Source organism: Gasterosteus aculeatus, chromosome 8, assembly GCF_964276395.1.
Source record: "Gasterosteus aculeatus chromosome 8, fGasAcu3.hap1.1, whole genome shotgun sequence".
NCBI lineage: Eukaryota > Metazoa > Chordata > Actinopteri > Perciformes > Gasterosteidae > Gasterosteus > Gasterosteus aculeatus.
This window is the reverse complement of record NC_135695.1, coordinates 7974590-7988704: the sequence shown is the minus strand read 5'-3', so window position 1 is coordinate 7988704 and position 14115 is coordinate 7974590.

The following is a 14115-nucleotide window of genomic DNA, read 5'->3' as shown; positions in this document are numbered from 1 at the left end:
CTTACATTTTACATTTTACATGTATCCTTTGTCATGTCTAAAGAATATCTCACACCATGTCACAGAATATCACACCATGTTTAGTGTTAAGTGACAGGGGCCATGTTGCATGGGGATCACTTTTTGTCTTGTTTTTGTGATGCGGGTACTTCAAGACAGCCACGTTCTCAGGAAAGAATAGTATCTATTAAGAATAAGAATATTGGGGATGTCGTGGCGCAGGGGGTGGAGCGGGTGTGCTGGGAACCGCAAGGTTGGTGGGTCGAGTCCCGGCTGCCCCATGTCTCAAGTCGAAGTGTGCCTGAGCAAGACACCTAGCCCGTAATTGCTCCCTGGGCAAAATGTAAAGCCATGGGTTTAAAGTGTAATGTAAGTCGCTTTGGATAAAAGTGTCTGCTAAATGACCTGTAATGTAATGTCTTTGTTAGTTCCGGCACCCACAGATACTTTGAATGTTGAGAAATCTACGTTGTAAAATCAGTGACACAAAGTGAAGCAGAATATTAACAAGAGCGGCTTCTACCTGTTGACCATTAGCTTTGTAAATTGGGTTTAAAGTTATGGTTTTGTGGTTGGCCATGAATTGTGCACCTGGCTACATGTGCCATCCAGAAAGTAAAAAGATCAGAGTACATTTCCACAACCACTAGATGGCTAATACAGGAAATGTGCATGAGCTGCCCTCTTCCAAAAAGCTTCACATCTGACATGAAGCTAAATTGCTGTAAAATGATCCCCAGAGTACTGCCACACTTTCAGGAATGTAGTCCGGAGAAAAGAGACTGAAAGCAAGACTGAAAGAGGGATTAATGTCAAGGATACGGGCTGCATGCGCACGAAACAATCAAGCCACATGGCAGTACGCAGGAGAGATAAACCACTTTGAGATGGCATTAACAGCTTGAGCCTCTCATCTCACCAAACCATACAACATGCTGGAATTAACAGTTATTAGTGTGATTGCATCTGAATGTGCAAGTGACACAGGCTCTTTCGGTTCTTAGAAAAAGGAATTAACACTCTGTTGGCCATAGTAGAGGCCCCTTAGTTTATAGCGCTGTGATTAATGTATTCCGTTGTGATATGATTACTTTTTATTTAACAATTTATTCACAAGTTGAAGTCAGCTTTAATACTTCCAGGGCTGTAAGAGACATTTGTGACGCAACCTAGTTGTATTCAACTGCGAATAGACGTGCAAATAAGTAGCACATTTGATTTCATTTAGATTTGAATTGTAACGAATGAAACTTCAAACTCCTCAGGACAGCCCTTGCGATTGAATAACAATTCCTGAATATCTTGTGAATCCGATTTAATTTAAGCCCAGGGTGTGGGGATCAGGCACAGAATTAAAACACCAAGCTAAATGCACCACTTTGAATTCGAGGAGATGGACGGTTCACCCAGTTGGACCACACAGAATCTCATGATTTAGGTTCAAAATACATTTCACATATGCCTCTGAATGCATGTTGCTCAGAGAGTGATGACTTTAGTGTTTAGCTGACAATTTGACAATGTTTAAACAATTGAATTGTAAAAACAATTTAACGTGTCACTTATTGTTATTAAGAATGTTACTCTTGTCTTGTTATGTTCTTGCCATTTATTTCTACCATATTGTTGGTGCCACAAAATGTGGTTGCTAGGAGATGTGTGCAAAATCTGCAATGCCTCTATGTGAGAGTGGGATGGTGAGAGGTGGGAGGTGGTGGGGCCATTAATGGACTCCTGCCTTCATTAAAGTTTCTCCCGTTCTCGCTCACTAGACTCATGTCTCTTTGGTATTTAATGGTAAATAGAGATAAAACTGGCATCCGGGTTGGCCTGTGGTAAATTGGTGTCACTCTCTGAAATTAGCTGTTGCTTTGTGAATCGGAATAGAGTCATTTGTGGTTGATCACTGCTGCCAGTAGGTTTGTTCCTTGCATAATTTCCTCCGATTTTAAGACACAACGTCAGAGTCATTTGACATTTTTGGGTCGCGTCTTGCTGCCGGGGCATTTTTTTGGGTTCAGTGGTAAATTGATACATGAATACGGGATGTTCCCATACACGACATAATAGCATCATGGTTCCTTGGATGGAATTGAGGGAGCAATGTTTAGAATTCCAGCATCACATTCTGAAAGTAATATATGACAATGCCCCTGGGCAGTGTCACCTCTCTTACTCCTTCTTTGTCTCATTCTTTCTCTTACTCTGAAATATACCAGTGAAGCCAGTGACGTCTGTGTTTCATAAGAAAGAAAATGCAGCCAAGAGCACTCATCGGGCTCCATTGCAAATCCCATTCGGATAGTTGCCAACTTGGCGACTTTGCAGACCGACTCATTGACTTTTTGTCTAATACTTGACAAGTGACAAGTCTAGAACCTCAATCCGATCACCAGGGAAAAAGTGAGAAATGTATTAAATATATTATGTTGTAATAGATTCCCAGGCATGCTGCTGTGACTGGATGCAGACAGCGTGGTGTGTCTCCCTCTCCTATTAGGCCGTGTGCAGTAGGCTCAGCTGCAGTAGGGTTCCTATGGTTGGATCAACTCACTCGGAGTTGGAATTGTACAACAAAACTTGTTGACAATCTTTGAATAAAAATTCAGCAGATTTAATATAAACTTTATATGTATTTAAATTGCTTTTATGAAGCTTTGAAGATTTTTTTAATCTTGTTTAAACCAAATATAAAAGGAGCTTGTGATGACTTTGGCCTTTAATCTATAAGGCTTTTTTAAGGCTTTTAATGCAAAAAACACCAAGCTTCACACTCACGAATGAGCCACAACGTGTTATTACACTGCACAAATAACTGCTTATGTCTTTTTATTGACTTTGGACCTATGCTGGCTGCTTTATTTGGAAAGTAGTTGGCAACACTCAGGTGCTCCACGTATAGAGTACACAAACACACACACACACGCAAACTTGCTTCCTGCTAAAGTGTTCATGGTGGGATTTATCACAGGTATTCAGATATCTTCAGGGAACATGATGTACAGATGCAATGTTGTAAATTGAAACCGGAATAGTAATTGGTCATAGAGGGAAGAGGGAAGGTCGATCTGTCTGCGAATTGCTCTCCGCAGCGCCTCGTAATCAATTTGGCATCGAAATATGTCTTTGGAATGAAAGAAACATGTACAGTAAAAGCTTTTTTTTTTTGGAGGGTCAGAAAAAAACAGACCTTTACACAGCGTGTAGTTTTAATCCAGAGTTGTGTGTCCTGGCTATGCTTGTGACCACAATAATGCCATTTTATTTGTAATATATTTATATAGAACTGGGATGTCATAGAATTTTTTATGGAATTAACAAAAAAGCTTAACAAAAGGCTACACGTTGCTGATACAAATTCCATGATGCCACTGCATCCCAATATAAAGAGACACCTGTACAGTGAGAAACATATCACATTCCCGGTTATCTACACATTGAGAGCTTGTAAAGTCATCCTGACTAATATGTTGATCCCTGTGTTTTGGCCAAACTCTTTTCCTAGAGCAGCGGTTCCCAAACTCAAGAATGCCGCGGCCCAATTTGAAATCTGAAAATCTTTTGCGGCCCACCCAAACCTTTAATCACAACTCTGTTCAAAACATAAACTAGGGATGATTGAATTACCTTAAGAATTTAACAGATTAAAAATGTATTAACGGACAATGTATGTTTTGTAAACCATTTTCTCCGGAGCTCATATATAGTTACTTTAATACTACAAGAGTTGCCCCTTTTGACATTGTTTTGGTTGGCGGCGCCTTTTGTTGAATAACGACAGGTGGACAAGAGCAGCCGTTTCGAGCGAACGGATCAAAAATAGGTCAGATAAAAGAACAACACGTAATTTAAATCATAAATATTTTTTATATTCATTTCAAACTTTTTTAAAATTGAAAATTAAAAACATTTTATTTATTTATTGTAAATGAGCTCTTGCGGTCCACCTGCAGTACCTTTGGGAATTGTAGAGCACGCACTGGCTTCAGGACGGTGGACTCATGTGGCTTTATTGAAACAGATATCGAAGAACCAACACCAAAAAGCTGCCGAGGCCTTAGACACATGGTAAGTAAGGAGGGGATGATCTAAGTAACTGTTGTGCACAAAGGGACGTCAACGTATTGTTTTTCAATATTAAAGTATAATGGACATATGGCGGAAAAATATGTTGCTACCACAGCGTCGCCTTTTAAGTTAATAATTTATCATTTGAAAGTAAATGATGTTTCTGTTGCTGAGTAATGTTTATTAGCAGAGATATGTCTGGAATGACACAAGGGATTTTGCTTCCGTGGTATCCTGGTTAAAGAACCTGAACAACAGCATTTATTTTACATTTATTTTTATTTAGAACTAGGTTGAGTTACAATGTTTCTTTACATTTGCATGCCAATATGTTACATGCTAATATATACACACACTTAAGCAAGCCTGGATTATATTGCAGTTGATTTCCAAAAGTTACAAAATGATGAAACACCTTGTCCAGAAGAATAGCAGCCAATTGGTGTAAAAGAAAAACGCTTTTTTGTATTAAAACAAATGTTCATGTGTGAATTACCTAGGCTATTAGAGCCCATCTTATTTAAAATTAAATTATTTTGCAGGATGAATGATCAGCACATTCATTTGATGGCTTTTGATCTGGTCTATTTAAAATCATTAGAATATTAACTTCATAAGAATCTCTGTTCCAATGATCCTGAATACGGCAACATGTTACTCCAGAATAGCAGGTGAAGCTCTGGAGTAAGTTCAGTCAGGAAGCCCACACTCTTGCATCCCTATGCCTGTAGTTTGTTTATCATCCATCTGTCAATCACTCCTCACGTATGCTCATTCATTATTTCCTTGCTGTCTTGTATTGATTTGGGCTGTCAATCATGATAGCAGCTGTATAGATCAGCTGGTCTTCTTTATCCAATAAGCACCACAAAACAATTACATCGTTAGCCTAACATCTTGCGGCTGTCTCTTTCATATATGATGATCTCCCTGGCCGTGAAGACTTTATCATCACATATCATCTGTTAATAATGAAACAATCATTTTTTTTCTTTATCTTACTTGTCTCTCCTGATTGAACGGTTATTGCACTGAAGCTCTTTTTTTCCTTCCCCAAATTCTCCAAGGAGACGTTCAGTGCAATTCGTCAAAATATTATTTTAGTTCATTTAATTTCCACTTTCACATCGTTGCAAAACTGAAAAAGAAATTGCTCAAGTGTAAGGAAAGAAACTTGTGCATTTATAGGAATCAAGTCAAAAAACAGTCTTTTTGAGAGTGATTGGACCAGACAAAGAAAAAATTCACCCCAAGTAATCTGTTCTCTTTTATTTCATTGGTCTATTATGTTATAGTCACTTCCTGGAAAACACAATGTAATCTGGTAATAATTAAAAAGGAAAATAGTGTGTGTTCTGAGACAGTTGATGAATTAAGTGTGTTGACTTTCAAAAGCAGTCATCTGGTTTTTACCTTGAAAGCAATGCACCATTTTGTCCCAATACAGTTTAAATATGAACGCATTACGCTATGTTAGCATGTGACATGATCTTTTTATCAGTGCCAATGAGATATTTTTAGAACATGAAATCTTCTGTTGTAGTTGAAAACGTGGAAGCAGGTGTGCTTGATGAGCTGAAAACGGGGAAGCAGGTGTGCTTGATGAGCTAACTGCAGAAAGGTGACTGATGAGTAGAGACAAGACAACGATGGGAGACGTCCTGCAAGCACAAGGACAAAATAAAACAGAGGGGAACTCGATAACAGGGAAACACAAGAAAACATTTTGGTCATAAAGGTATCTGGATTTTCTGGACATTTGAAATAGAATTACTAATAATTTGTTTACAATCCAATGACGCTGCCCTGCTGTTGCTCAACTGGCGCTTGTGTTAGTAATGAACACTTTGGTTAACTGCATTTTCAGAGTACGCTTTCACAACATGTGTGCACCTCACGCCAAAGGCTGCTTAAAGTGATACGTTTTCCTTTTCGCTGCCGTGTCGATGGAGGCAGTAATTTTTGACATCCACAAAGTGGGTTGAATTGAGATATTAAAAGATCTTCAACCCACCGGAGGTATACAAGTTCAAACAGGCAGCTGGGCCACGCCGGACCCGTGTCTAATAAAGTAGCAGAAGTGCTGCCAAGCGTCATTTCAAATGTACTTTCCGGATGCGTCTTTTTTAGGTGAATCGACTGGGGCAGTGCTGTTTTTACTTCACACAAAAATGGCAATGGCCTCGAAGTACTTGTTAAGAATTATCGCAAGTTGTGCAGCTCTATCTCTTGTCAGATCTATAAATAGTACCTCCTGACAAATTGAGCTCGCGCTTATCAGAAAATTGAGATTTCACAGCTTTGAGGGTGAGATGTGAAGTGACACATCAAAGGGCTCTTTTCCGCTGGGTTGAGCTGGGCGAGGGTCTGATGGCAAATGTGGAGGTATATCTCACAGAGAAAAAAGGAGAGCCAGCTGAATACAGAGCTCGAGATTCACCGCCTGCCGTCGGCGGATGACGGGTGACTGTAGAAGAAATGGGAAAAGTTGGTGGAGGGTGTGACAAGAGTCGTTTTAGAGCATGAATTACAACGCATTAATGTTCTAACGTGGCTATCGGCTGAAAATGCAGAGCCAGATTTTTGTCCACCCTTTCCTGTTTTATCAACTACAAATGATACAATGTGGAACGTCTTTTTTGATCAATTTTGGGGATGGCCTTTGCAGAGTTACGAAATTATTTCTCTCTTACAAAGAGAAAGGCCAAAATCACCTTCAATTGGCACATGGGTTTGTTACACAAAACAATTTGAAGAGCTGTCATTTGACAGTAAGAAAAAAGTGGGGCACTTTTTAAAGGGATGCATGTCAGATGATTTGATGAACCCTATGTCAACCAAACTCCAGTTTATAGACACAATTACTGACAACTGTGTCTTTAAACCAATGAGTGACATAACATTGGCTCAGTCCACTTATTATAATCTATGTAGAAATACCATAGAAAAAAAGAGGATAAGTCATTTTGAAATGATATTTACCAAAGTATCATTAGAGGATTAGAATTTATCTTTTGCGCAACATGAATTGCAATCCAATTTTGACTGAATCTTTGGACAAAATGTTCCCTCATTGTGATATGCATAAAGCCTCTAGGACACTATTTAAATATTTCTGGGGTCCAGGTGCAACCAGCAAATATTGGGGGCCTTTTCAGAACCCGTGTTCCCTGTGCTTCTTATTATAAACACAACGTTTCTTGGATTGAGAGATGACCAAATCAAATTGTTTCACAAGTACCTTATGTACAAGCTAATCCAAAACAATCCAAAGGGTAAATCTCCGTCTGGCGATGGGTAGCTATTTTATTTTTCATTTACCATCATTTAACATCTGCACAAACGTAATTCTCATCGCTACACGGAGTACAGACCTAAATCAGAACAACTCCAAAAAACCCATTATTTTGTTACATATAATTACAGAATCTGTAGAGATTGAGATTGACATTAAATAGATTTGTTTTGGGGGGCGGGGAGGTAGTTTGCGCTTGCATCTAACAATATGTCCACAGAACTGTTCCATAATATGGATAATACCAGTTATCTTCTTTTGCAAACGTCTCAGACAGATAACAGCCCGGTCTATACCTGTGTCAAAAGAGGTCCTCTGTATCTGTGCTCTACTCTATTCACACAGGCCAGTGGCTGTAGCCTCTCTCTGCTGATAGTGTAACAATCTTCAGCTTTCATCTCTTTCGACTTGGCGGTTAGCAAATTCACTAACTGTATTAAATTCTGCTGAAGCCAAATATCAGCCACGGAAGCAGTTGTCAGTAGCCTTTAGCATTTGGGATTTGTGCCTGGACCAGCATGTGCAGCACCCATATCTGGAGAGAATGTCTTCCCCAGAATAAAGATCAAAATGTTCCGTATCTCTCATGTGGTCCTCTCTGATTTATATATGAAGGAAGGCACGTCTGTACGTCACTGATAATTTATACGCACAAAGGTGTTGTAAGGGCTATGTCATAGATGATACTTTCAAGTGGGCATGGGAGGCTAACTTCCGTCCATACAAGATCCCTGTGGGTGGTGTACTAACGAGTCTAAGATTTTAATGAAAATTATGGATTAATTTACATGGGTTTGCAATCCGAGGCTTCACCTATCAAGGTTCCACATGTTGGGCTGCTGCTTTCATTGTCATCTGGCTGGAATCACACATCAAAAGGAGGAACTTGCAGAAATGAAATAAATGGGTGAACATCCAACAATTGTGATGTGAGTGTTTACTTTTAAAAGATCAATCTCGCTGATCCATTGTGTTGGAGCTTTTATGTGATTCGGTTTTCTTCTAACCGGATTGTCATCAAATTAGAAAGTTTGATATTTACCTGACGGGCGGCACGGTGGCGTGGTGGTTAGCACTGTCGCCTCACAGCAAGAAGGTCCTGGGTTCGATTCCGCCCAGTGGCCTTTCTGTGTGGAGTCTGCATGTTCTCCCCGTGTCTGCGTGGGTTCTCTCCGGGTTCTCCGGCTTCCTCCCACAGTCCAAAGACATGCGCTGGGGATCAGGTTAATTGGGGACTTTAAATTGCCCGTAGTTGTGTGAATGTGAGTGTGAATGGTTGTGTGTCTCTGTGTTGCCCTGCGATTGGCTGGCGACCAATCCAGGGTGTACCCTGTCTATCGCCCGAAGTTGGCTGGGATGGACTCCAGCCCCCCCGCGACCCTGTGTGCAGGATAAGCGGTCTGACAATGGATGGATGGATGGATGGATATTTACCTGAACTGGGTTGTTGAGAAAAGTAACAACTCTAAAAAGGACTTGGTAGCTAAGTTAACTTCAAGTAAATAATTACTGAAAATAAATTACTCTAACAAATAAATAATTACTCTAACAAAAGCAGTATTTCAGATTCTGTTAGTGGTTTAGGGATGGATGGAGGGGGGGTGTCTTCACAGTGTGATCCAGTAACCAGGAAACTTTGATCATAAGGATATATCCCTTTGTGTGATGCTCTCCTGCCATTCTGTCGTACTGCTGAGCTACATTTCCTCTGTCTGAAGTCTTTTTCAGACACACGCATTCACGTACAAAAAACAACAACAGAAATCATTTGATGTATATGACGAAGAAATTGAGTGTTTCTGCAGGACCACTATATTGGAAAAAAATATCCAAGTTTCCTGTTTTCACGACATTTGAGAAGTCAGGTGTACGACAACGCTATATGCTGGAAACTGGGGATGTGCTAAACATCTCTTCAGAAATATCATCTTGTGTGGCACTTGTGCTTCTCTTCAATGCGTGTTAACTATTGAAAGTTCAGAGGTGTTTGGGGTGATACCAGAGACCAAAATGAGTTCCGATCAGTTCATGTTGATACCTAAGAACAGTGATTACATACTAAACATGAAATCATCAGACACGGTCTGTATAATAAAAGACAGACTTTTGTGTGATGTCATCCCCACTGCTCTCAGTCACCACTGCTGCAATCTCTGGATGGGCTGCAATTCGGACATTAAAATTCATGCAGCCTCCAAATGATCAGCATCATTGATAGGTTAGATAATGTGGTCAATGATGCTCAGTGCAGTCGAGAGATATGGACTCAAGCCTGACAGCAGGGGTCTGCCTGGACCTCATTGAAAAAAGAAAGTGTGTTGGCAGAATAGAGTGGAATGGCAACACCCTACAAAATAGTATTAGTATTAAAGCAGTGGTAGCATAACATCCCTTCTCTCAGCGTCTCTAAACACTACCCTCCCTGCCCTAATACTCATTCCACAGTATTTTTCATTGTTTTTCAAAACCTTAAGGGGGTCACACAGTCTGGTTCCCATGAATGGCAATTTTGCACCCACCATATATTATCAGAAAGAGGCGGTGTTGCCGTAAACCCGCTGCCATATTCATCATAGTTATGAACCGGTGACAGGGTCATCTGCCGCTGCCTGAGATGCAAGGTTTGTAAAGACTGCCTCACTGCCAGATCGGCGCTGAGGAGAATGCTCCGCTGTCCGCTGTGAATGGATGACCCAAAAGACGCGAGTGTGGTCTCCAGGGCAGGCAGGCACCTATTAAGGACTCTTCTCCGGGTCGACGCCTCATTGTCAGAGTGCCTTTGCTGTAGACCAGTACGCTATAACTTTGAAATTGTTTTGTTCAAAAAAAAAATATATATATATACCCTGGCCCAGTTTTTCTTGGGCCGTGGGATGTTCGATTGCCTGCTCGGCCGTATCGCTTTTCCTGCACGTGGTTAGACAACGGTGCTCGAAATTGCCCGTGTCCTTAAAAACGTTGGTGTCAAACGGTGGTAATTACATTTTCGGACTCTCTTCCGTAGTGGATAATTCACCTCACCATTCATGTTGCCCACGCACAAAACCTCTCTCCGTGCAGACTGTACATGGCAGCAGCTGTGTGCCTTTCTCAGGCACAATAGCTGGCAGACTGTTAACCTGAATTGTACGGAATATTTACAAAGGTTGGTATTTTCAATCGGTCTTTATACGGTGCAAGAGCTTTTCCCCTCATTACCATGCAGTGAAGAGGCAGAGGGTAAGGGGGGTAAATACTCTGTCCTCTTGTCAAAAGTATCTATTCACCTCTTAGGCAGTGCTGGAAGCTGCTTTTGTTTAATAAAGGGTTGATTAATGAATAGAGCAAAAGGAGGAAGATAGGAAGATAGAGACTGAGAGAAAGAAAGAGAAACTCTCCAGAGACGGAGCCATCCCAACCCTTTGCATTCACACGGATGCTTGAGGTCCCTGTCTGATTTTCCCATTTCTTTTTTTCCCCCTGACAGGAGTAGGAACAGCTCAACATTGCATCATTCAGCCACACCTGAGGCTTTTTTTCTTTTCCAAAAAGCATCAAAGGAACCTGGATTTTGAGCATTTTTTTTTTTAATCAGAGGAAAATGTGAACGAAGCTTTTTTGAGGGCCAGTCTTCTGTATCCATTCAAATTGTCTTTTACCCAATAGATCAAAGTAAAATCTGATTTCTTATGATGTTTTTTTTTGTTTGGTCTTACGCGGATGGGAGAATTGCTGTACTCCAAGAATAACTTCAGCAGTGACTTTTCAGGCCCTTTCCTCACAGCTTGTTGTGTGCCGGCGCCCAAGGTAAGCAACAAAATGATTCTTATTTCCTCTCCATCAGATTTTGTTCATTTGCTGCGCAGGTTTAATTCCCAAATCCTCTATGATGCCCAAGTGCAAATCAATTAGCACGTTTTTGGTAGCGTACCAAAACACTCATCGTTGAAATTGGTATAAACAGACCTCATAAAATTACAGATGTCAATGCCCAGAGTAGCAGCACATAATTTCATACCGTATTATGTTAACAGCTAAACTACCCCGTTATTGTGCAAATATGGGATCTGTGACTCATATCATAGACAATCTCCACTAGATCAGTGTTTCTAACCTTGTTAGAACAATGCAAATACAGTTTTATCTTTGTAAAAAATTACAAATATTAGGCAGAAAATAGTTTATTGTGGCTGTAATTAACCTGTGTTGCACATCTGTTCAATATGAATAAGTGCAACCTGTAAAAAAACAAAAAATGTTTAAATATTTGTCAGATTTTTACATTGCACATCTTTTCAAAATCCGGACTCAGGAAACATTTATTTACCAAAATATGCCAAACATACAAGGAATTTGTCTTGGCGGTTAGTGCGTGACAGTAGACAGACAAGACAGCAGTGCACAAGTAATAAAATAAAGTGAAATGAAATGCTAATGCAATAGGTTAGTAGAATAAGGCTATGGGTTAGTATAAAACAAGGGAATAAAGTTAAACATTTTAAATATTAAAAAAAGTTAAAAAGAAAAATATTAAGCATAAAGTGCACTAACGAACAAGTAACAAACAAGTAACAAAGTGACGAGTGACGACAAAGTGATGAATTACAGGTAAAGTGCCATGTGCAGTGTGAAGGGGAGTGACCGGTGGAATGTTATAGTCAGTCAGTGGGGGATCTGTTGATGAGCCCGACTGCCGACGGGAAGAAACTGTTCGTGTGGCGGGAGGTCTTAGTCCTGATGGACCTCAGCCTCCTGCCAGATGGGCACAAACAGGTTTTGTCCGGGGTGAGAGGGGTCGGCCACAATCTTTTTAGCACGCTTCAGAGACCTGGAAGCGAACAAGTCCTGCAGGGACGGCAGATTGCAGCCGATCACCCTCTCTGCAGAGCAGATGACACGCTGCAGCCTGCCCTTGTCCTTGGCTGTGGCTGCAGCGTACCAGACGGTGATGGAGGAGCAGAGGATGGACTCGATGATGGCCGTGTAGAAGTGGACCATCATCGTCTTTGGCAGGTTGAATTTCTTCAGCTGCCTCAGGAAGAACAATCTCTGCTGAGCTTTCTTGGTGATGGAGCTGATGTTCAGCTCCCACTTGAGGTCCTGGGTGATGATGGAGCCCAGGAAACGGAAGGAATCCACAATAGTGACGGGGGAGTCACACAGGGTGATGGGGGAGGGTGGGGCTCTGTTCCGCCGGAAATCCACAACCATCTCCACTGTCTTTAGAGCGTTGAGCTCCAGGTTGTTCTGACTGCACCACGACACCAGATGGTCGGACTCCCCACCACCAGAGATCAGTCCAATGAGGGTGGTGTCATCCGCAAACTTCAAGAGCTTGACGGACTGGTGACTGGAGATGCAGCTGTTGGTGTACAGGGAGAAGAGCAGAGGGGAAAGAACGCAGCCTTGGGGGGAACCGGTGCTGATGGTCCGAAAGGCTGAGACATGTTTCCCCAGCTTCACGTGCTGCTTCCTGTCAGACAGGAAGTCTGTGATCCACTTGCAGGTGGAGTCGGGCACGTGCAGCTGGGAGAGTTTGTCCTGCAGCAGAGACGGGATGATGGTGTCGAAGGCAGAGCTGAAGTCCATAAACAGGATCCTGGCGTAGGTTCCTGGGGAGTCCAGATGCTGGAGGATGTAGTGGAGGGCCATGTTGACAGCATCGTCCACAGACCTGTTGGCTCTGTAGGCGAACTGCAGGGGGTCCAGGAGGGGGTCGGTGAGGGACTTCAGGTGGGTCAGGACTAGCCGTTCAAAAGACTTCATGACTACAGGGCGACGGGCCTGTAGACATTGAGTCCTGTGATCCTGGGCTTCTTGGGAACAGGGATGATGGTGGAGGCCTGGTACGTGGCATGTCTCCAGGGAGGTGTTGAAGATGTCAGTGAACACCGGAGACAGCTGGTCAGCACAATGCTTCAGGGTGTGAGGGGAGACGGTGTCCGGACCGGCTGCCTTACGTGGATTTTGTCTTTTAAAGAGCCGGTTAACGTCTCTCTCCAGAATAGAGAGGGCCGTTGTTGGTGGGGGAGGGGAAGGTGATATAGATGAAGAGGCGTGAGCACCTGATGGTCTGGGGGGGGGGGGGGGGGGGGGAGGGGGACTGCAGCAGGTTGGTGGAGCTGTGGGGGATGGGATCAGGACATTGTCTTTCAAATCTGCAGTAGAACTCATTCAGCTCGTCTGCCAGGCGGAGATCATTCATGGAGTGGGTTTTTTTGGCTTGTAGTTTGTGAGGTGTTTGAGGCCTCTCCAAACCGAAGCAGAATCACTTACTGAGAACTGTTGTTGGAGTTTCTCAGAGTACAGTCGTTTAGCATCTCTCATCGCCTTGCTGAACTTGTATTTTGCCTCTATGTAAAAGTCTTTGTCCCCACTCCTAAATGCCTGATCCTTCTGCAGGCGTAGAGTTCTGAGTTCCGCTGTGAACCAGGGTTTGTCGTTGTTGTAACTCACCCTGGTGCATGATGGTACACAGCTGTCCTCACAGAAGCCAATGTAGTAAGTTACAGCCTCTGTGAACTCATCCAGACTGTTAGTAGCAGTCCTGAAACCATCCCAGTCTGTGCAGTCAAAGCACGCCCGAAGATCCTCCAGCGCCTCACTGGTCCACTTCTTGAATTCCCTCACCACAGGTTTGCAGAGCTTTAGTTTCTGCCTGTATGCAGGAATCAGATGGACCATGACGTGGTCAGAGTGTCCCAGTGCAGCACGAGGGACGGTGTGATAAGCCCTGCTTACTGTCGTGTAACAGTGATCCAGCGTGTTCTCCT